This window comes from Martes martes (genome assembly GCF_963455335.1).
Source record: "Martes martes genome assembly, chromosome: 6".
NCBI lineage: Eukaryota > Metazoa > Chordata > Mammalia > Carnivora > Mustelidae > Martes > Martes martes.
Window position 1 is genome coordinate 68,650,118 of NC_137893.1, and position 24,376 is coordinate 68,674,493.

A 24,376-nucleotide genomic window follows, 5' to 3' on the forward strand; every position below is an offset into this window, starting at 1 on the left:
CATTGAATTGGATGTTCCATAGTTTAGAAAATGATTTCTATTTTTGGTCTAATTTTGGAGTGAAGTCCTCCAGATTTAAATACTTTGCACTGATGCCTGAAAATAAAATCATTTTGTCTTGCATTTCTTGTGACTTTAGGAGCACAGTGTTCATTCTAAACTCAATCTTTTTCAAGAAGAATCTTAAGAAGTAAATCTCAATGGCAAAGTGTGAACAAGCAAAAGATCTGCCAATAATGAGAAAAGAGCTATCCCTATGATGTTGTAATTCTCAGAGCCAAGGAATAAGTCCTGGATATTTTGGGATTGGTTTGTCCAAATATCCGATGTGAAGAAGTCTTCAGGTTCACATTTTTCCTGGATTAGCCAGTCTTTGACTCTTTATCCTTATATAGAAATGGCTGGACTGGTCACATTTTAAAAAGAAATGAAGAAAAAATTTTTCAGGCCAAATCAAATTTTATGTTTCTGTTTCTCCCAAATTATTTTCAGATGCAAGAAAAAGCAAACCACACAGAAGAACTGCACACTGCAATGAAGTTGGAATGCAAGTCTTCATCAAAAGGGAGGGAACAAACTTTGGATAATCCAACCACAAAATATGTGAACCACAAACAAGTGTAAACACACAGGTAGACACAACACACACACACACACACACACACACACACACACACACACACACTAACACAGGTCGGCCCTTTCCCCAGGAATTTTCATCAATGTAGGGTTTTTTTTTTTAAAGCTTATTAACATCCTAGTATTAAAAAAAGGTATGAAAATATATAAAAAGTATATAAAAATATATAAAAAGTATATAAAAATTTCATGTCTGTTTCCATGTTTAAATGCTTGGCTTTACAAATATTGCAAACATACAAAAACAAAACAAACCTAAAAATAAAAAAAATGCAATTCATGAAATTCAGTTTCTAATGATCAGACCATGCATAACTGATTAAAATAAAAATAAGTTACTATGCTTCAAATCTTCCTCTAGGACACAGGCTCCAAATCTCTCCCTAAAATATAGGCATTTTTACCACAAATTGTCTTTTTTTTACCTATATCATTTAGGCTCCTTCATGTAGAGAACAGAAAATTCCTTAAAAATAAAGTTAGGGATTAAAGACACTCATCAGGCTGCCTTTTTCTTGGGTGCAAACAAGTTAAAACTAGGCAAATAAAGCACAGTGGTCTGATATTAATTGTAGTATCTTTTTTAAAGTATCTAGTTATGCATAAATTATAGATTTTTAGCAATATTTTGACTGTTTAACTTTCTCAGGTAATTAAGATTTTTCACTAGGCTATGAAATCTCTTTCAGGCATCTTTGCCATAAAATAAGAAAGTTTTTATGACATCCAAATCTTTTGGGGAAATAGTAATGTCTTACATTTTTTGACTTTGTAGTTATTTTTCAAGGATCTTATGCTGTAAGATTATATGATTAATTCCATTCATTTCTTCTTTATTCCTTTATTGTCTCATATATATCAGGCATGGGATTAAGTGTCAGGGATTTCTGCATACATCACATAACGCATATCCATAAAAGGCTTTCATTTATCTCCAGGTAAGCAGGTAATTTAAAAGATGATTAGGCACTTTTATTTTTGAAAATATGGTAGGATAATTGTTCAGAAAGATTCTCCCAGAAAATAATACCTACAAATACTGAATAAGTTTTTGTAAAATGATATATTTCTGTACTACTTGTCTGAACTGATGAAAAAGACAAGGAAATCTTAATGGGCAGATAGCAAGAAGGTATGAATACAAAGAAGCAAGCAAGTTCCAAAATCATTGTTTGTTCTGAGAGCATGTGCCACAGCTGGTGGTCTACAGCTGCATGGGCTATGTAGAAACAAAGCCTGGAGTCTATGCAAGGGAAGATACAAGAACAACAGCAACAACAACAAAAAATCCAACACAAAAGCCTCCAAACAGTGACATCTCAGTAAATGAACTGAGAAAGAACATTCTCAGAAGGAGATTGAAGCCAATCAAGCAACTGTGAGTGGTCATCATCAAAATAATCAGACTCAAAATATAGTAGGTTTTGAAAAGGTACATACAGACCCTGAAGTGAACATCAGTCACATGTTTCAAGAAGCAAGATATCAAGATTACCAAGAGGACAAGAAATTGTTCAAAAATCACCTGATACCTGTAAAAAAAGAACCAAATAATGAAACAGGAAAGGCTTTAAACAGAATACAGTACAGAGACAAAGAAATTAAGAAATATGAAATATATAAGCAAAACAGAAGATCAAGAAGGTAACTGAAGTTTCGGAGGGAGAAAGAGAGTAAAGAGAGAGGGAGAAAGAATGTAAGTAAGGAAACCGTCAAAGTGTTAATGAGTTAGACTTTTCTAATATTACAAAGGAGAGCAACTTTTAGCTTCAGGGAAGTCCAAGTGTAAAAAGCATATCCAGGTATACTGTCAAACATCACATCAAAGATGAAAAGATCTTAAAATAGAAATAAGATAAAGTAACCTCAAACAAATAAAAATTAAATCAAAGCAGATCTCTCAGTAATAACACTGGAAGTCAGAATAATATCTTTAGAGCTCTGAAAGTAAATTCAGAAAGAAATGAAGAAGCAACAGCTTAGAATTTTATACTCAGTAAAACTATCTTTTAGGACTAAAGATAAAATGAAATGAAAACTTTTTTTTTTTTTTTTTTGTATTTCAAGGAAAACCTACTTGAATATAGAATACTGGAATTTGAGACATAATCCAAATTATAAAAATAATCTCTTACATTTTGTTCTGCTTTGTAATTTATGACATTCTTTCACAGTTCTTTTCTTGCTTGAGCTATAGCAATGTGGTGATGGTCTTGCCCCAAGTAAGAAGCTATGTTTTTCCAAAATTTGAAAAACAAGTTTTGTTAATTAACTTTAAAATGACAAAAAAATATGTAATCAATCTAGCTGACTTGGAAAACACTGAAAGGGGGAGAAATAAAAATCATCCACTATCTCATTCCTCAAAGATAACCACTGTCAGTTAATATTTTGCTCCAAAACCTTCCTAAAATTTTTCACACAGATGTCTTTTTATAGTTTTCTTTTCCCTTGAATATAGATCATAAGCATATTACTATGCCAATCATTTTTATTCTATTATGTTATTATTTTTTTAATGATAGATAGCCTGTATCATATGAATCTTGCTTAATCATTAAAACACTATTTAGCTACTGTGGTAGTCTGGGTTATTAAACAGCAAATGTTTGCTTCCCTCCCCTCCTGCACCAGATCATTTTCTAACACTGTTGATTTCAAGCATAGCCATGGACCTTATTTTGGCCAATGGAAGTTAATGAATTTTATGCAGAAATGATAATTGTCCTTGCCCAAATTGGTTTGGGTCTAATATTTTGATGACTCACTGTAGATAGCTGCTGGTCCTTTCTGTTTGGGACCTCCAAAAAATAAGTACATCTGGAACAAATCTGAACCCAAACTGGACAAGTACTGTCACCACAGAGCAGCCCAGTCAAGCCTGGTCTAAATCAGCCAATCACAGTTGATCTGCAGACCGATAAGCATTAGAATAAAGGCTTGCTATTGCATATAACAGACTGTGGAGATGCTTTTTTGCATGCATTATTGTGTCAACATCTGATGAATACAACTGGCATTGAACACTGAAGTTATTTTCCAGTTTTGCTTTTGTAAACAGTGCTTCAATAAGCATGTCACTACAGCTTTCTAAAAAAGTGTGATTATTTCTCTTTCACCAAGGAAGAATCTAGGGTGTGGTGGCAAAAATATAATATGAATCTGTGTCTGTCTGATGCAAAAGCCCATGTTCTTTACAAGATACTACATTGCCAGTCACTGAAATATGTTCACACTTTGGGATAAATGCATATTAAAATAAGTCTGGTGTTTTATAATAGCATAGAAAGGTTTTGACTGACAATGTAAGTATTAACTGATTTTAGTCTCATTTTCATTTAAAATTAAATTTTGCACTGAATTCTTGTTACATGAAACACTAGAGTCTCTATAGCTGTCATTTAAAGCAACTTAATTTGGTACAATGTGTCTTTTTTTTCTGAAACCAGACACTGAATCAGACAATAATTTGTAATGGAAATTGTAGGTTCAATATGAGAATAAGTGCCTAATTAAACTTTCATTTCTTAATTCCCCTCTTTAAAATAGGCGTTGTTTTCTTACTATTACTGAAGTTTTACTCATATTTTCATAAACACACACAGTGAGGTAACATTTGAGAGAATATGATGGTACTTTTTATTAGAAGTCAGTAATATTCACACGGTTCATGTGGCACAAGGATCATAAGGGAGTAATATACATCTTATGAACAAGCAGACAGGCAAATCAGTAAATGCCAAAAGAAGCCCACATTCCACTTATGTTTGTTAAGTTAAACATGTTTGATCTTTATGTGGTCCATTTAGAATTAAGGGTATGTCTGTAAGTCAAGAGAATACCATTCTTTTTTTTTTTTTATGTTCAACAAACATCTAACATGACATCATGAACCCAAAAAGTAAAATGAATTTAGTTAGAATAATTCCAAAAGGCCAAAACCATTTTCCTCATAAGCCTTCTCTATAGGAGATATAGATTTTTTTTAACTTGGAGGTCAAGGGATATTATTGTCAAAGGGAGAGATTATGGGGGATCAATTTGCAAATGCAACCATTTCTGTTTATAGCCCTTTTGTTACATGACTACAAATATGTACGTAATATTTTGATTGGCTGGATTCAGTCACAAAAAGAGAAGTCAAATTAACTCAGTGTAAAATGCAGATCAGCTCTCTCTTTCACAAACAAAATGGCCTAAAATAAAAGCTAACAGGTCATTTCTAAAATGTAACATTTGTTGAAGTGCACACCCAATATCTTCGAGGATGTACCCAAAAGATGATGACACAAGAAGGAATGGAATGGAAAATGAGAGACATAAAAACATAGTCCTGAAAGCTAGCAGAGGATGAGGTCATTGTCAAGTTAAATCTTTCAGAGAAACTTATTCATATCTTTCAGTTGTCTTAAAGGAGAATTACAGAGAGTAGTGATACTGGGTAGAGGTAGTAGTGCAAAAGCAGAGTAAGAGTATGATGGAAGGATATAGGTCTAGTTTCGATGCCATGTAGAATCTTAAGAGTAGTAAGAGCTAATATAGGAAAAGTAGATTGAATGTCCATGGAGGATGATTTTATGTATATCTACATCTGAATATGAATATATATGTGTAAGTATATCTCTCTATATCTATACCTACATCTACTGAGCTGGAAGTTATCTTTCCATATAATCCTTAAAATATTATCATCATGAGGGACGCCTGGGTGGCTCAGTTGGTTAAGCAGCTGCCTTCGGCTCAGGTCATGATCCCAGCATCCTGGGATCGAGTCCCACATCGGACTCCTTGCTTGGCAGGGAGCCTGCTTCTCCCTCAGCCTCTGCCTGTCACTCTGCCTGTGCTCGCTCGCTCTCTGTCTCTCTCTCTGACAAATAAATAAATAAAATCTTAAAAAAAAAATTATCATCATGAAAGCTTATGCATGCAGATTTAAGAATTTTCTGAATTTCCTTCTTTCCAGAGCAACATTGCATCCATGCCTAATGCATATCAATACTACAACAGGGAATTAACTGGCATCAATGAAACAAGGCATTGGTGTCTTAGCGTTCAGACTCCTCACGCAAACATTTTCTTTTAAAGAGTTCCGTTCAACAGAAGCTCCTCCATATTAGCTTTATTCACTCTAATGTGTTAGAAACATGTGGGGCCAGTATGGGGCTTGCAGATGTATCCAACTCCTCCCCAAGAAAACTCATGCTGAAGGGTGTAGTCCTGGGTGATGATCAACTATTTCTCAGGCCTTAGAAACTGCTTAAAAACCATTGTTTACTCACTGAACATCCAAGACCCTGCATGTCTGTGGCATTTCTCTTCACCCCAGGGATTCTCAGATCTTCTTGGTCCATGAATTGTCCATAAAATGATGTCATAATGAATGCATTGAGGAAGCACTGTCAGATGGTGCTCACAAAGATAGGATAAAATCACAGGACTGTCAAATGCTTCCCTGCATTCCCAGAATCAGACTTGGATAGTCTGTATCAGCCAGATGTGAACTTAATCCACTGCAGTCAGCTAACTTTGGGATGACTCTACTCCCACATTGCTGACCATAATTATTTCCTGCTGTAGGAACACTACTCTCACTGCATGTGAATCTTTTGTTAGTTTTCCTATATTGGCCACCATGTCAGGTTATAAAACAGGTGTTTTTTTTTTTTTTCCAAAGCATGAAATCTATATAAATGTAAAATGTTAATTAGCATCCCCAAATTCTTGCTCCATGATGTTTATCTAGAGAAAGACTTCTCTTTCAGTATTTATAAAATATTACTTAAGGTCTCTGTTATAGGCCCAAGAAGCTGATTCCCATGGACAATCTAATTTAGCTACAAACCACATGACTAACCACATCCTACTTCATTTAGCACATACTGGAGGGCAAGAAAAGGTCCATTCCAAGCAACAATAAGCACATGGTGCTCACCTCCAAAGTCCTCCATCCTTTTTGAATACTGCTCTCATTCCTCCTTTCTCAACAACAAAATGGTATGGGGGTATATAATAAACACAGGTTTCCTCAAAAAGAAGAAATTTTTTATCTCGTCAAGAAATTTACACTATGGGAAAAATGCTTTTTGACATTTGAGTTCCACCTAAAGATTCGTTAAAGTTTCACGTCCCCGAAGGAACTTGGTGCATCCTGTTATACAGCTAGGTGAGAGTAAGACCTGATGCTATCTGCGTGTCTGATGGCTAGTGGCTGAATCAGCCATTTCAGGCTGAAATGAATTCTTCTGTGCTGTCTCTTACTTGAGAACAGTGGCTCACACCCTTCTCCTCTCAGTAACACAGCAAGCAACAGCATGTATCTGCTCCATATTTGGGCGTGTGTCGACTTTCACATCCCCCACAAACTTTTAGAACCTAGATATAGTGAAAGACTTTCAATTTCATTGCTAATACAAGATGCGCTTTATATGTGGGAATTGTTCCATGTCTAGTTCAATTCAGAAACCCCACAGTTGTTAAGGACCCACCAACAGCAATCTCTCTCACTTGGTTGTTGGAGGCACGGAGGTGAAAGGGCTGGTTTTATTGCCACACTCCGTTCCATTTGTTTAATCTCTACTGAAAAATCTGTGTGTGGGATGGAGAAGTGAGAAGACACAGGAGATAAATTAGAATCCCGCTCGGTCTGATGATGGTATAATGCAGATACGAGTTTGTTAGAAACAACAAAGACTGAGGGAAGTTGGAGCAGTGATCCAGCTTGAATTAAAGAGCTCCCCATCTGGCTTCTCAGCCAGTTTCTCTTAAGTCTGGGGCATCACAAGTGCCAGTGAGAAGCTGAGAAGATCTGTTAGTTGTACAGTATAAATGAGTCACTGATCAGAAAGGTAAGAAATGGTTGATATGGGCTTTGGGACTCTGGACATATGGGCTTTGGGACTCCGGATATTATTTTGGCCTGAACATAATTTGTACTCTCTCTCTCTTCCCCTGAACCCGTTCTCCCTTGATCACTTCAGATCTAAAGATTCATTACATTTATGATTTTTGATGAATTAGTGCTACTCTGGGATTAAATGATGGGGACTGGATTTTCAAGCTACTTCTTTGTCTGTAGCAGACTCCTGTAAAAAAGCTGATTGGAGAATATCAATGCATGGGACCCCTGTTCCAGTCACCTAATCCTGTGAAGTACAAAGCAGCTTTTCCACACCCCTTAATGACACCACAGAGTAGATTCTTGGAGACGTATGTACTCTGAGAGGCAACAGCAAAACTTCTGAATTCAACTGCACAATTATGCATGCTTCTTCCCGGTGGCCTTGCCCCAACATAGGAAACAGATGCTGGTGAACTTCATGTTAGTTTAAATTTTATAATTTCAATACAGGGCCTGACTACCCAAATTTATTTAAGAGACTAGTCTATGGTAAAAACCCAACTGATTATCATAGCCACACATATTTCGTGTGTGTGTGTGTGTGTGTGTGTGTGTGTGTGTATTTTCTGGAGTCTATTTGTGGAATCTGATGACAAATAACTTTTAAAGAATAATGTGCACAGTAACTCTTCATCCCACTTGAATGAGAACACACTGAAATGGCAGTCTGAAAATGTCATAATCTAGTCTTAAAATCAATCTTTTCAAGACTCAGTTAAAACAAATAAGAAAAGCCTCTTCCCGTCTCCAAACAAAGTCTGATAAGCATCTGGGACAATTTCTCCATAAAGTCTTCATAAAACACATCCCACATCCCCAGATGCTTTCATGAAACCATTCAAGTAATTGTAACCATTTTCCTCCTTCTGTTGTTATGATCCTTAATAGACACACAGACACACGCACAGACACACACACAGACACACACACAGGCACACACATACATCTGCTCATAGTCCAGAGGTATTTGCTGTACAAACATCTCAATATCCTCACTTTTCTTTATCTTGGACTTGGGGCATGCAACATTTTTCAGACTTTTCAATAATATGCAGATAGTGAATTAGGCTTTTATATGATCTATGGATTATGTTCTTCCAGGAACTCCCAATTTTACTCTAATATGATTCCAGTATGCTGAGAGAGTTATTCCAACTAGAATGTGCTGAAGAGATGAATGTGGCTTCCATGCAGGGCATATTTCAACTTTTCCCAAATAACATTCTTGTAGAGATTAGAGGATAATCTGGCAGCCAGACCAAGCCAATTAAAACAGTAATTGAAATGGTTGGAAATGTTTTCCTTGGCAAAATCTGATTATTTTGCTTCATTTTGGGTTTCCTTGAATAACAAAAAAACAAAACAAAACCCAAAAAAAGGGTCAATCATAAGACTGTTAATTTATTTTCTTGGTTATCTTTTCTCATCAAACAAAAAAAGGATTGCTGTGTAGCTGAAAAGAAAAATTGAACACTGTGGTACGGGTTCTCATAGAACCCAGAGAACGATTCTTAAGCTAACACCAGTAAATCTATTCTCAGCATAGACTATGTGGGAATTTCTGTTGTGGGTAGAAGGGGTAATATGAGGGGAATTCAGTAGGAAATAAAAATACACAAGAGACATCCTTGGAAAATGTAAGTTTACTTTTCCCAGATCAATAGATACTTAAAAATTGAGACTTTCAATTTGAAGATATTGGAGAAAAAGAATTAAAAAATCAACTTATGTGCTATAATTCTCTTCTCCTGAAATCAGCTGTGTGCTACTAAGTGTTTAATAGTCCTCTCTGGGATCCGAGAGCATCTGATCTTTTAGCATTCGCTAATGTCCATGATGCAAACACTTTTTCACCATGGCTAATTTCAATCTACCAACCCAATGTTCCTGAACATAAGACTTGGAACAAAACAGGCACAGTCAGCTCTTGCAAGCCACCATATACTGTTCCAGCACATCACAGAGTGAAGTCATCGTTTTACAAAGAAGACAGATAAGAAAATGCAATCTAGAGTAACATTTGGTAAAAATACTGATAAAAGAAATTAGCGGGTGAAGATCATCATCTCACAAATTAATGAATCAAAGTTTTGCCGATTGAAATGGTAAGACTTGAGAAAATCCAAATGTTGGAATTGATTTTTTTTAAAGATTTTATTGATTTATTTGACAGAGGGAGAGATAAAGATAGATAGAGAGATTGAAAGAGCACAAGCAGGGGAAGTGGCAGGCAGAGGGAGAGGGAGAAGCAGGCTCCCCACAGAGCAAGGAGCCTGATGTGGGACTTGACCCCAGGGCACTGGAGTCATGACCTGAGCGGAAGGCAGACACTTCACTGACTGAGACACTCAGGCATCCTTGGTGGAATTTGATTTTAAAAGGAAAACACCTTTTTATGTCAATCCATGCTTCTTCCTTTTCAAACCCTGCTTGTAACCTCAAATCCTCTAAAGAAGTCTGAAAATAGGTGGTGTAGCTATTTTAGCATCCTCTTGGACTTAAGATCAATTCAAAATGCCATGTACTAGCCAGGCTAACCCTGCACACTAGAATCATGTGGGGAGCTTCCATAAAGTACTTACTCCTTGATCCCACCCAGGACCAACTAAATGAGAAGGCTTTGGGGGGTGCCTGGGTGGCTCAGTCTGTTAAATGTCTGCATTTGCCTCAGGTCATGCTCTCAGGGTCCTGGGATCAAGCCCCACGTTCAGGCTCTCCACTCAGCAGGGGGTCTGCTTGTCCTTCCACCCCTCCCCCTGCTCATGAGCTCTCCCTTTTTCTCTCAAATGAATAAATAAGATCTTTAAAAAAAAGGGCTTTGAGTGAGGCAAGGTTCTGATAGTTTTAAAAAAACTCCTCAAGTGTTTATTTTGTAAGCAGCTTTGTAAACAACTACTCCATATATTTATTTGTCTACATTCTCAATGATAATATTCTGATGGGAGACTGTAGTCCATCCCATTAAATTATGAACCCTGGCTGGACCAGATATGTGATTTCCTTTTTTCTCTTTTTATTCCTTCTCCCATCTCCATAGACTCAATTAAAAAAAAAAAAAACAACCTTTAAGTTTTGGATGGACTAGGAATGTGACACTATTCTATTGGGCTCACATTTATCCTTACTCTCTCTTTTTTAGATTTCAAATCAAGCTCAGAAATTTTTGAGATGGATCACAGTCACCAGAAGCATGTACTAATTAATAATGATTTTCAATGATCTCAGGACACCCATGCAGAAAAAATCACCTTTCTACTTAGAAATGGACACTAATTATACATTTGATTTATTGAATGATTAACACATAGGATTTATCCACATATGTGCTGGTATAAATGTCAATATATAAAGCAAAAAAAGAAAAAAAGAAGAAATAATCCCACCTTTAAAAAAATGTAAAAAATACATTAAGATATGAGTGAGGCTTTAGTTTTTTTCCAGGAAAGGTGAACTATATGATATTATAACATTATTTTATATGATTTAGTTACTTGCACAATTACTTTCAGGAAAAAAAAAAATCAGACGATGCAAAAGTGAACCTGACCTTTTTTCCAAATGCACAGTCCTCATCATTAGTGGCAGCCTTGATCAAATTTGAGAATCTTGAAAAGACACGCTATCTATGAGTCTTGGAAAGACACACTTCACGTGTAGAAATCTGTGCCACCTCCAGGCATGGCAACGGAGCCAAGAACAGCAAGAAACACGACAAAGAGCAGCTGTGGCTCTTCGCATGTGTGGTACCATTCGGCTGATGCCCAGGATATTGTATCATTTGTCCAAAGGGTGCAGCTGCACCAGCTGGCAGACTGGGGAAGGTGGCACAAACACAGAAGGCAGAAACTGGCACCAAGCCTCACCTCTCCCCACGCTCACTCACTTTCTGCAGCACTACTCTGGGCCGTGTTCACAGAGGCGTCAGCATGCGGGCAAAACCTCTACTATAATGCAGCCAGAGAGCAAGTGCCATCACTCGACTCTGTCTGTGGTTGGTCTTCTGTGGAGGTGTATCTGAAATGAAGTGTATTAGTTCACCTGTTACACCACAAACTACCCCAAACACAGAGGTTTCAAAGAGCCATCATTTATTATTATTTACTCCTATGTGAGCAGAGGTTCAGAGCATCAAGCTTGGGCTTGGCCGTATGGCTTTGCTATTCACTGTGTTTCTGCGGATTGACGGAGGCAGTTCTGGCCAGTGTGTATGTTTTCCGGACCGAGGCTGCGGGGGCAGGAGCAAGCTGGGAGGAAGCTCCTAACGCAGCCACGGGAGAAGAGCAAAGGTGCCAGGGGAAGCACAGAGCTTTTAGTGCCTAGACTCAGAACTGGCAGACTGTCACTTCTGCTCCTATGTTATTGACCGGAACAAGTCATAGGACTGAGTTCAAATTCCAGCAGCGAAGAACCACCCTCTGCCCTTGAAGAGGCCATGGCAAAGGCATAGACACAGGACGGAATAAAGAATTAAGTGTCCAATGGACAGTCCATCACATAAACCTGTCAGTGTTTATGGACAAGAATAATGAGAATGAGAATGGTGATAGCGATGCTGATGATACTGGACATGGCAGTTCAGAGCGGTTTCTGGAGCTCTCCTGCCAATGGCCCGCCTCAGGGCTGCCAGCAGCAATAAGGTGGTTGCTTAAGTTTCTAGGAACTTCCTGGGTTACCCCAAGGTCACAGAGGCTTGCTCTGACCCTCACTCCTCCAGTGAGTTTTTTCAGTGCTTAATTCCCTATGTGAAATCCTCTGGCTGAAGTAACAAGTAGACTACTCTAGTTGATTAACCCTGACTGTTTGAGGCGATGAGTACTGAAAGCTTATAAATATAGAGAAGTGTAAACACTGATGGTAAATTTGTCCAAAACAGAATGATTATGTCCAAAATATTCCCAGAAGTTAAAAATCTATAAACAAAAAGATGATATATTAATAACAGTAATTTAGATTGTAAAGTACTGTTAACAAATAGGAGGATATTGGCTAGGCAGATTTGTGAAGTTACAGAAGAAAAAGTATTCTTTACCTTGCAAAAATGAGAGAAGGTTATTCTTTTTTTTTTTTTTTAAGATTCTATTTATTTATTTGCTAGAGAGAGAGAGCAAGTAGGGGGAGCAGCAGGCAGAGGCAGAGGGAGAAGCAGGCTCCCCACTGAACAAGGAGCCTGATGTGGGACTTGATCCCAAGACCCTGGGATCATGACCTGAGCTGAAAGCAGATGCTTAACCGACTGAGCCACCCAGGCATCCTGAGAGAAGATTATTCTTGAATTTATGGTCAAAATATACATTCAGGAATGTTTTTGGAAAACAGTAATCATTATTAGAATGAAAAACTACCTGTGTCAGTCTCAAATCACTTAATAGTATTCAGTCAAGCATAACAAATTTGGAAAACAAAACTCATTCATTTTCTCTCTCATTTGTTTGCCAATTTTTTCATGAGAACCTATGACTGCCAGACAGTATTTAGATTCTGCAGAAACAGGAGCAAACTAAGCAGACAAATCCTAGCCCTCAGAGAACTTATTTTCAGTATTGAGATACAGACAATAAAGATGCTGAATAAATACATTATGCAGGACTTTAAAAGAACTTAGTACAAAAAATAAAGTGGATGAAGAATTCTAAAGTGTAAGCTTACAATTTTATTGTTCAATTTAATTTTTTTCAAGTTTGTATTTAAATTTCAGTTAGTTAACATAGCGTGTAATATTAGTTTCAGGAGTACAATATAGTGATTCAACACTTCCATACAATAACATCCACTGCCCATCATGACAAGTGCAATCCTTAATCCCCATCACCTATTTGAAGCTTGCAGTTTTAAACTGGGTAGTGAAGCTAGGCTCTACTGAAAAAGTGATATCTGACTCAAGACTTAAAGTAGCAAGGAACAAGGGTGCCTGGGTGGCTCAGTTGCTTAAGCATCTGCCTGGGGGTCAGGTCCTGATCCCAGGGTCTTGGAGTCAAGCCCCACATCAGGATGCCTGCAAAGTGGGGAGTCTGCTTCTCCCTCTGCTCCTCCCCTCCACTCATGCAATCTCTCTCTCTCTCAAATAAATAAAATCTTAAAAAAAAAAAAAAGTAGCAAGGAACAAGTCATGCAGATAATGGAGGTGAGAATTTTCCAGGTACTGGAAACTCTGTTTGGAAAGAACCTGAGGCAAGAATGTGACTGATATATTGAAGGAAGGAAGAAAGGGAGGGAGGGAGGGAGGGAAAGAAAGAAAAGAGAAAGAAAGAAAGGAAGGAAGGAAGGAAGGAAGGAAGGGGGGGAGAAAAAGAAAGAAAGAAGGAAATAAAGAAGGGAGATAACTGATGGAAGGGTTAAATTGAGGAGGTAGCTAAATACTAACAAAAGATCGATCTAGGTGTTTTCAGTTTTTTGGATTTTTTATATTTTATTAATTTACTTAGCTAATTAACCAGCTAGGTAGGTAACTAATTTTACGGAGATAATATATGCAAATAGTAAATTTTCAGTAGTACAAAGGAGTGCATTGGGAAGTAAGCCCTGCCCTTTCCCTACCCGGAGTTCCCAGCTCCCACCCCAGAGGAAGCAATGTTACTAGGTCTTCTATGTATCTTTCCAGATATTTGATGACTTTTTCCTGTATACGCCCCCAAGTGAGGTCATTTGGAAAAGCAGAATGTATCTTTGAGGGAGATCTGGATGAAGTTTGCTTTTATAGATGCACCTTAGTCTTTGTGCTATAATTATAGGTCCCCAATGAGCATGGCAGCCTGAGTCATGATCATCCCAGATGGGTGGGGTGGGCCTACCTTGTGACATCACCAAGTCACCTCAAGAAGAAGCTACCTGCGTATGGCCACAATTTATTTTGAGAACTATTTCTGTTCCCACATTCAGAAGGAGATTCCATGACTGTCATTTCTTGTGTCATTTTCTCCCAAGGATAAGGAGTGATTTCACTTAGCACTTGAAAACAGGTGTAGTGAAGTGAAAAAACAAACTGTAAGAAAAAAAAAGTAAAATAAAATATTAATAAAGTAAAAAACAGATGGAAAACTTCTGTGTTTCACCAATGGGTAGGGCAAGGTGATAATAGGTTCTTTGTTTGATAAAAGTGTGAAGGTGCAGGGTAATCCAATATTTTCCTGTAAATGCAGCCAAATTATGTGTCAGGCAGGTGTGATGACCACCACACTATGGAAACCAGCCAAATTATGTATAATGTATACTTCAGACTTTCAGACATTTTCCTTGCAGGTAAATAAGTGGAAATCCATAAACTCCTCGTGTGTCTCTGATGTTACAGTTGGTCTGCTATTTTAACATGGCCCTCACAGTCTCATTCTGCTCAATGAGATCTCCTATGTCATTTTCAGAAAGTGTTAGGAAAATGCTATATGATTATTATATCTACTGTTCTAATCTTAGTAGGATAAAGAAAAAAAAATGCTTTATTCTTCAGAAAGATCCTTATGATCCAAGCCAACAATGGCAACAAACTCTTTATGGGGCACCTGGGTGGCTCAGTGGTTAAGCATCTGACTTCAGCTCAGGTCATGATCCCCAGGTCCTGGGATGGAGTCCCTCATCGGGCTCCCTCAGGGTCCTGGGATCGAGTCCTGCATCGGGCTCCCTGCTCAGCAGACAGCCTGCTTCTCTCTCTCACTCTGCCTGCTGCTCCCCCTTCTTGTTCTTTTTCTCTCTCTCTCTGTCAAATAAATAAATATATTTTTAAAAAAGCCTCTTTACCATTATTAGTGCATAAGTTTCTTGATCCACATAATCCCAGGAAGATGCTAAGTTAACCACCACCCCCACCATCATCATCATCAAAAATGAGGGTAAGAATGTTACCAATTGAATTTAACTTTAGGTATTTTTTGTAAGGTCTATGGCAACATGTATCAAACTTCTAAAGGCCACTAGAATGTAAGTTCCATGAGATGATGCCTATTTCCATGATGTTTAGACCTGTGCCTAGCCCTCGTGTCAGGGTTAATTTTATGCATCAACTTGGCTAGGCCATAGTACCCAAATATTTGGTGAAATGATCTTGGAGATGTTTCTGTGAAACTTTTTTAAAAGTAAAACTAACATTTAAAACAGAAGCTTTTGGGAAAGCAAATTATCTCCATAATGTGTGTAGGTCTCATCCAATCAATTAAAAGGCTTAAGAGAAAAAAGACTGACCTGCCCAAGCCAAGGAGCAATTCTGCCAGCACGACTAACAGACTCAAACAGTAACCCTTCCCTGGGTCTCCAGTCTGAAGGCCTATCTTGCAGACCTTGGACTTGCCAAGCTTCCACATCATCTAAGCCAATTCCTGAAAGTAAATGTCTCTATAGAAATGTAACCAATAGACATATACACATCTAGGTAGTTCTGTTTCTCTGAAGAACCCTGACTAATACAATTGAGTAGGCACACAGTAGTTCCAAGTAGCATTCTTTGAATGAATAAATGAATGAATGAAATACTAATTCATGACCAACGTGTGTGTGTTTCTTTGGTGGATGTGTTTGGCATGTGTTCAAATATTTTATTTCAAAATAATCCTTACAACTCTTATTGTACAAACTCCAGAATTTAGAAGTAAAATTTAACTGTTAGAACTCTTGCCACTATTTTCCTGGTAACCTAAATTGATGGTATCCAGCTTTCTCTATTGGTAAAGGAGAGGAATGATTGCTTTATTGCTTTATTCTGAATTACACCACTCTGTTCTCAACACAGTAAAATTGTCAGAGTTTTAACCAATCTCTAAAATCCAATCCGAAATATCATCTTCTAGAAAATAGTCATTGCATAGCACTAGATTTTCTCTAATCTGCTGGACATAAACAGATGTTTATAGCTACCAGGGATCATTGATCATCAAGTGAAAACTAGGTATATAATGCATAGCTCATAGTTTATCTGGTCCAAAGCATCAGCTTCAACACACACACACACACACACACACACACACACACACACACACACACAAGTGCTCATGTACTAAAATGCATTTTGTTGCTTTATCTGAAAAGAACAGCAATGAGAGCAAGGCCACAATGGTCTTTTCACTAGGCTGAGCTGATACCTATTTTCTAACAGGTTATCTCTAGAATTAAAATGTATGGTTAGCTTGTACTAGTATTTCCAGTCTCCTCATTCCAACTTGTTTTTTCTTAACTTAAAAAAATGACCTAAACTCCATTTTCTTTTACATTCCATGCCTTGCTTGCCTCCCCTGACATTTGTAAACCATCATAAAACTTGATTACTAGCTTTCTTGTTTTGTTTTTCAAAATTGTTACCTAATCTAATGCACATATACTATTCTAAAAGGACCTCTGGACCCAGCAAAATCTCATTTAATGATACACACTTCAGACTTAATCTGAAGATACAAACTGATTAACATCAGTGAAGACCTTTGAGAAAGAAGTCAATAGATGTATTAAAGATGCCTGAAATACAAGCAACAGCCTCCAAAGACAGGTGAAGAGAAAACTGCGATTTATTCATGGTCTATTTGGCACCTTCTCTTATTTGTACCTTAATCTTCCACTGCTATTGTCCAATATGGACTTTCTTTCTCAACATAATCAATCTAGACCATGTGGGCTTACTATAAACATATAACCTTCTGTCCCATGCTGAGATTTAACATATAAGGCTAATGTACTCTTTGGTTCTAATGGGTTAATATTTTGACCCTGCCAGGTGCAAACTGATAGAGTGTTTTAGAAATTATGTCTTAATCTGAACAATGTAGTCCATTAGTTAGTTATTAAAATAAATTATTAGTTAGAAGATTAGTTATTAAAATAAATTGATCAACAGGAAAAAAAAAAACCTAGGATAAAAATTGGCTTTTGGAACCCCCTAAATCAAACCAACTAGGAAGGTGCCTACTCAGACTTCATGGGGAGTTTACTAAAACTATGATTTTGCTAGACACCCAGCAAAGAATCTAGAAAAACCAAAACAGGAGAGAAGATAGATATCATAATTAATATCAGCTTTGGGGGGAATTTTATCATTTAATATAATTACTGGCTCCTTAAGTTCTTCATAAGTAAATGAATCTGAGAGGAATGACTTCTGATCAATAGTCGGACTGAGGAGGCACTTCAAATGTAGCTTCCATGTAGGAACAATTCAACTGGATTCCTCTGTAAAATGGATAGATTACCCTCCAAAAGGCAGGCAGGAGGGAAGGAAGAGGAAAGGAAAGGAATGGAGAGAAGAGAGAGGTGAGGAGGAAGAAAGGAAAAAGAATTTATATTTAAGAAATTAAAGCTGTTGGAGGTCTTCTAAAATCAGTCAGCATTATCCATTTAAGGAATTATAAAAGAAGAGAGAGGTAAATTAGGTTAAATTTTGCAGTTGTAGAGATGAAATAGAACTTTTTCTAAGAGAAGTTAATAAACTCAAGATTAGTTATTAAAATAAATTCCTTCGTTGCAAAGATGAAATGTATGAAAGGGATTTGTTTGGGGAGTTGCTGCGTAAAGCCTCTGATGTTGGGCGAAGTAAAGGAAAATGTTGGATCTTGAGTTTAATTTTTTAATTTTTTTAGTGAGTAGAAATGAACTCATCTCAATAGCATTTCCTCTTTTGTATTTGCTTAAGCTATTCTTCTAAATTGTAATATTTAGCCCTGCCAATTCCCAAAGATTCTCATATTTCTGTCTCAGTGCTGCTCATGAAGTAAACAAAATTCCTACCAACTGGAGCTACATCTTAAATCGATTTATACTATTAGTAAAAACTATGGTGGAGTAAAAGCACATGGTACGGGGAGCCAAGAGGGTCCACGTGGTAGACTCAGCTCTTCTGCTGGTTCTCTGACAAGGACCCCTCTGTGCCTGGGTTTTCTCCTCAGCAAAACAAGAGAGATGTAATAACTAACTGCTCACTGATTTTTCAGCCAGCAGAATTTGTCTGTGTTTTGTAAAAGTAGCCTGGTCGTGAATAACAATCTTAACAGCAGTGAGAAATGCATCGAGCCACTTTTCAACAACTTCGACACACTTGTGTCTTAAACAAATGTTTGGTAATCATATAAATTTGTCCCCCATCTTCAGTCAGAACTTCATCTTAACCGTTCAAATATGCTCTTGCAGGCAAATCTTCAAGATTCTCCCCAGGAGGCAAACGTCACAAGTTCATCTGTAATCTTAAGGCCAGAAATGGCTTCCTTCCTTCTGGTCTGAGGTGACTGGCTGGATTTTCAACTTAATGTCATGTCTTCTATCCGTGGCAGGGAGGGAATACAGTGGGGCTGACCATTTACGCGCTATCTATTATTAATCTGAGCCATGGTAAATTTGTTTGGACTACAGTTTCTGTGGTCTTACATTGCATTCCAGTGAAATGATAGAACCTGATCTTCAAATGGAATGTTCTCTCGCAGGTTTAAAATGACCAGATGATAAAGCCAAACAGACTGGCAAGAATACCGTGCAGTTCTTGATAGGGGACACAGGGAAGGACATTGTTTCTCTCACTGACCAGTCTCCTAGCAGCCTAATTAATGCACAGTGGCTCTTGATAGCACACTCTCTAAAAACCCAAACTTGGAAATATTAAATCAATTCTTCTACAATGAAATATGGACTCGGGAAATTGTGTTTTTAAATGGTAAAATTTCTAGTAGTCCCCAGTGCTTAAGAGAGACAGGGTTTTTTTTTTCCCCCTCGAGAGAGCGCCCATGAGCAGGAGCAGGGGGAGAGGGCCAGAGGGAGAGAGAGAATCCTAAGCAGGCTCCAAGCTCAATGCATAGCCCGGCACGAGGCTCCATCTCAAGACCCTGAGATCATGACCTGAGCCAAAATCAAGAGTCAGATGTTCAACCAACTGAGCCATCCAGGTGCCCCCCAACGAGACAGGAAAATGTGGTGAAAGGAAACATAACAATATTGTGTATCCCCACCTCCTGCCTTCTAACAGGTGAGCTCTTATGATGCCCATTCTATAGACAAGGCAAATAAAATGGAACAGGAACCCTATCAAAAAGGAATGCGCCACGAAAGAGGCAATGCTAACAATAGAAGCTATTTAAGAGGGAACAGCACAAGATGTCGAAAGGATGGTGAAAGCTGTTTTTCTTTGCTGATACCCAAAAAGTAACCAGAAAGAGCTTATCCCTTTCCTCCCCCTCCTCTTGAGTTGTGCTGCTATCCTGTGAGAAGTGTGGGGGAGGGCAAAGTGGTATTCCCCGAGGCCGGGCTTTCCCAGCCTCCTCCAGAGCAGTCCAGGTCTGTGAATCAAGGCCGGGGGTGGGCCCCCAGTTTTCCTTTCCCCACGCAGGCCATGATTAAGAAGGCATCTGTCAACAGAGACTTTCAGCTGTATTCCCAGCCCAGCTCCCTCCCAACTGACTCAGCCAGTGATGCCACAATCTAATGTTTATGACCTAACAGTTGATCACCATGGAAGGAGCACAAACCTTAGACTGTTGAGGAGTAAAACCAGTGCTGAGATGCTGGACGGTTTCGGAAGAGGCCGAAGAAGACCCTTATTCACCAAGACCACATGTGAGGACTGAACACCGTATTCCTCATGTGGGCACTTCCACCGCTTGCTAAAACTGCCATGCGGATGACTTCGTGCCTATTGGAGGACCCAAATAAGGACTTCGGGTGACCGAGTACAAACAAATGCCATGGCATTTAGAAACGAAGAACAAGAAGCCAAAGGGAAAATGTGTATGTAGCCATTTAATGAGGTTTGGATGACAAATTCTGTTTCCTTACCTTTTTGCCAGCATGTGGCAACGGTTTTCAAAGAGAAAGAAAATGTGCTGAATGCCAGGAAAAGACTAAGATCCCCCCAAACTCGACCTTGCAAACAGTGCTGCTGGTATATTCACAAGCCGGGAGTATCAGGATATTTCTGGTTGGCTTTCTGCTTATTCCGGGTGCCCCCACCCATAAAAATAAAAGCCAAATGAAAAAACAAGCCAATGGAATAAAATAACTGCTTTTTAGTACAGATCATTGTATCAAATGCTGTAAATGGCAGGAGGTCTTGGCACAGATGTGGTAACTGGATGAGGACGGTGGCGTGGTCAAGGTGAAGTGAGTCTGCTTTCCTGGACTGCCCTTCCCAGACTAATAATCAAAAAGAGCTGTCCTTCTCCAGCCCCAAACAGCCGTGTACGAACAGTGTCTCCCAGTAGTGCTTGCGGCTTACAAGTAATGTGAGAGTCTTTTTATAACCGTTGAGGTTTAATTTAAAAGGAAGCTCAGAATCAGCGGTAAAGGGAGGGGAATGTTGTGAACTACAGACCATCTGAAATGGGGAAAATCATAAATACCAGAGTGTCTGATTATGTGAGCGTCTCTTGAAGTCGAATAATGAAACTTCTTCATGTTCTGCTTTTCTGGACTTGGCTCCCTCTGACAAATTTGCAGGCATCAGGGTCTGTCTGGAATTCATTCCAAGTTGGAGGGATATTTTTTCCCTTGACATTTTGCAGCTGAGACAGCCCTGAGCAGGAAGCTGAGGAGCGTAACATTACCAAATATGTCCTTTCTCCTGCTCTTATATTTTATTTCCACAGGAAAAGAAGGCAGATGCGGGCCAGTGGGAGCTGGCCAATGAGAATGCGGCCACAGGGGCGGCCTTTACGGGAGGTGGGGAAACTGATCAGATGCCAGTTTTCACCAAAAAAGAGAAACTATTCTAGGTACCACCAGTTGAAATGTGTGCTCTGCTGGAGGAGACGTCTGACCGTTTCCTACAAATCGCTCAGCTAGTCCAGGGGAATTACTTATCACTGCGTTGGTCTCATTTTCTCATGTAGGCCTTTGCTAAGAAAGCAGGCATGCGGCATATTGCTAACACGTCTGTGCCTTTGACCAGATCACTTCACCTTCTGGGGCTTCAGATTCTTTATTGGTAAAAGGAACACTTGGATGTGATGATTTCCCAGATCTCTCCAGGTTCCCAAAACTAAAGTCTGTAAGCTAGTTTGATCACATGCCTCAATCACTAAAATATATTTGAATATCCATCTAGTTACATGTATATGTATATGCACTGCTTTATAAGTATATTATAAACTTACAAAATATGTAAAACATACAAAATACAAATTAAAAGGGAGACCAAATATGTAACTTCTAGTATTTTCCCTCCAAACCTCAATAGTTTCTCTTAAACTCTGCCTGGGGTCTCTTTGGAGATCATGGCTCCAGGCCCCTTTTCAGCTCTGGTTTTTCTTTATGGGTGTAAGACATTAAATCACCATTTCCACAGGGGCTAAGAGAGAACATAGGTCAGTAAAGTGACTGCAGATTACATACCTTTTGCTTGCATATTAAATACATAAGAAAGCTTTTTATTATTTTTAAGACATTTTTTATTTTTTTTAACTTTTTAAAAGATTTTATTTATTTGACACAGAGACAGAAAGCACAAGCAGGGGGAGCAGCAGGGAGGGGGAGAGGGAGAGGGAGAAGCAGGCTCCTTGCTGAGCTGAGAGCCTGACTTAGGGCTCCATCTCAGGACTGGGACCTGAGCAGAAGGCAGATTGCTTAACTGACTGAGACACGCAGGAACCCCCCAAAAGTTTTTTTAAAACATAATATTCTTTGGTTAATCTTGTTGTACTACTTCTAAAAGAGAATAGTTACAGAGAAATTTCTTTACTGAGGAAAACAGCAATGTAAATTTGTTGTAAATGGCAACTGACGATCTTGAGTCAGGGAAATATTTGAGAGCAGTAGAAATTGGGGTAATCTGGAGTGGGTATGTTGTGTCCAAAGACAGAAGCTGTTCTTCAGCCCCAGTGGGCTTTCGTCATCCAGGAAGGGAGGCCTAGTGCTGCCAAATGTGATTTTTCAAAAGAATTGAGATACACAGATTTTAATGTGAAATTAAGTTAATTTCTCAAATTAACATTGCTCAAAAATTTTAGAGCCAAGCATAAGATGAACTATCCTCAGCTAATGGGTAGGCCCTTGGTGATCTCTGACCTAATAATCAGCTGATTTAGCTCTAATTTTTGTGACAATATTGGCCCTGTATTCAGACATCCAAGTCTCTGGGCAGGGTGGTTATGTATGCGTAAGAGAGAGAAACATGAAATGGCATTTCTTTAAGATCATGTTTTTCTCTCACCAGCTTTTTAAAAGGGGTCACTTCTTGGATACTTCTAAGGTTGCCCCATCAGACCAATAATCTATGTTTTTTAGTCATAAAGATAAGAAAATATTACATTGTTCCTGATACACCTGCTGCTTTTGTATATGGAAATACCATAGAAAAAAGTATTATCTTAAATTTTGATGTTGTATTGATCAGAGATTGGCAAACTTTTTCACATATTTTTCAGTAAATATGGAAGCCCCGTGGGCCATCTGGTTGCTGTTGCAACAACTCAGTTCTGCATGACTGCGTGAAAGCAGCCATAGACAATACTTTGCAAACAAATGAGCCTGGCTGAGTTCCAATAAAACTTTATTTATACTAACAGACTGTGGGCCAGATTTGGCCTGTGGGCTGCAGTTTTTCAGTTCCTGTTTTAAATCATAAGCTCTTCTAGGGTGTAACCTATATCTGATTCAACTCTGTATCTTCAGTCCATGCAATCCTGGCCCAGAGGAGGTATTCCACGAATATTTGCTAAAATAAATTGAAGGGTGTGGAACTTAGCAGTTTATGTCAATAATAATTAACTTCCCATTCGGGAGATAGAAAACCCACAGTAGGGTTTATGGGTTGTGTCCACCATGAGGCTTACATCAGCATATGAATTCCCTTAGGGAATTCGTGGTTCATCCAAATGTTCTGAACAAGGAAAAGAGGTCCTCTATCAGGCTAATGAAGCAACCTGAGACTGCCAAGACCCACACACAGACTGAAGGATCAAAGAGCAAGAGCCACAGAAGACCCTCAGAATTTCATAGATAGGCTTCTTCCAAATCTTTCCTCAACTCCTCTTTTTTAACAACTTAAATGACCAAATACCAGGTGTCTATTGTGCTCTTACACTGTAGTGCTGAGCTTCTCAAAATTCTGGTCATGACCCACTAGGCACACACTAAAATATTTCCCAAAACAATTCTTTCTCGTCCCCGATTTCTAAATTCTGTTTTTAGGAACTGAGGTATAATTGACGTATAACACTAGCTTCAGGTACACAACATCATTGTTCAGTATTTGTATTTATTGTGAAATGATCACCATGACAAGCCTAGTTAACAACCATCGTCGTCAGTTGTCATAGAGTTACAAAATATTCCTCCTGCAGTGAGAAATTTTAAGAGCTACTTCCTTTGCATCTTTCAAATATGCAATGCAGTATTATTAATTAGATTTTCCATGCTGTACATTATATTCTTTATGATTTATTTATTTTATAACTAGAAGTTTGTCTTTTGACCCCCTTTACCCATTTCTTCCATTTCCCAACCCTGAGCTCTAGCAAGCACCAATCTGTGTTCTGTATTTATGAGCTCATTTTTTTGTTTTTTTTATATACCTCATATAAGTGAGATCATAGATTATATGTCTTTCTCTGTCTGACTTATTTCACACAGCATAATGCCTCAAGGTCCGTCCATATTGTCACTAATGTCAAGATTTCCTTCTTTGTGGCTGAATATTATTCATATATATATACACATATTTTTTCTTCATCCATTCATTTTATTTATCCATTCATCCACTGATGACACTTAGAATGTTTCCATATCTTGGCTAACTCTTATGCTTATTATGAGTAATTCACTGGGATATCCTCTCTTTGTTTATATTTGATTTATTTTTATCGTGGGCCAAACTTTCTAAATGGATTTTATCACCCACTAGATATGGCATTTGGTTTGACAATCATAGAAACATTCAGCTCTTATTCTAAA

At 38.3% G+C, this 24,376-nt stretch overlaps 1 long non-coding RNA gene across 1 annotated transcript in view; it reads left to right on the plus strand.

Moving 5' to 3' along the window:
• LOC308345165 overlaps window positions 1-879 on the plus strand; it is a 46,570-nt gene extending 45,691 nt beyond the window's left edge. The window contains exon 3 of the long non-coding RNA XR_013967038.1: window positions 493-879. This is a non-coding gene — a long non-coding RNA (uncharacterized lncRNA). The remainder of the gene's footprint in view (window positions 1-492) is intronic.
• The last annotated feature ends 23,497 nt before the right edge of the window (window positions 880-24,376 follow it).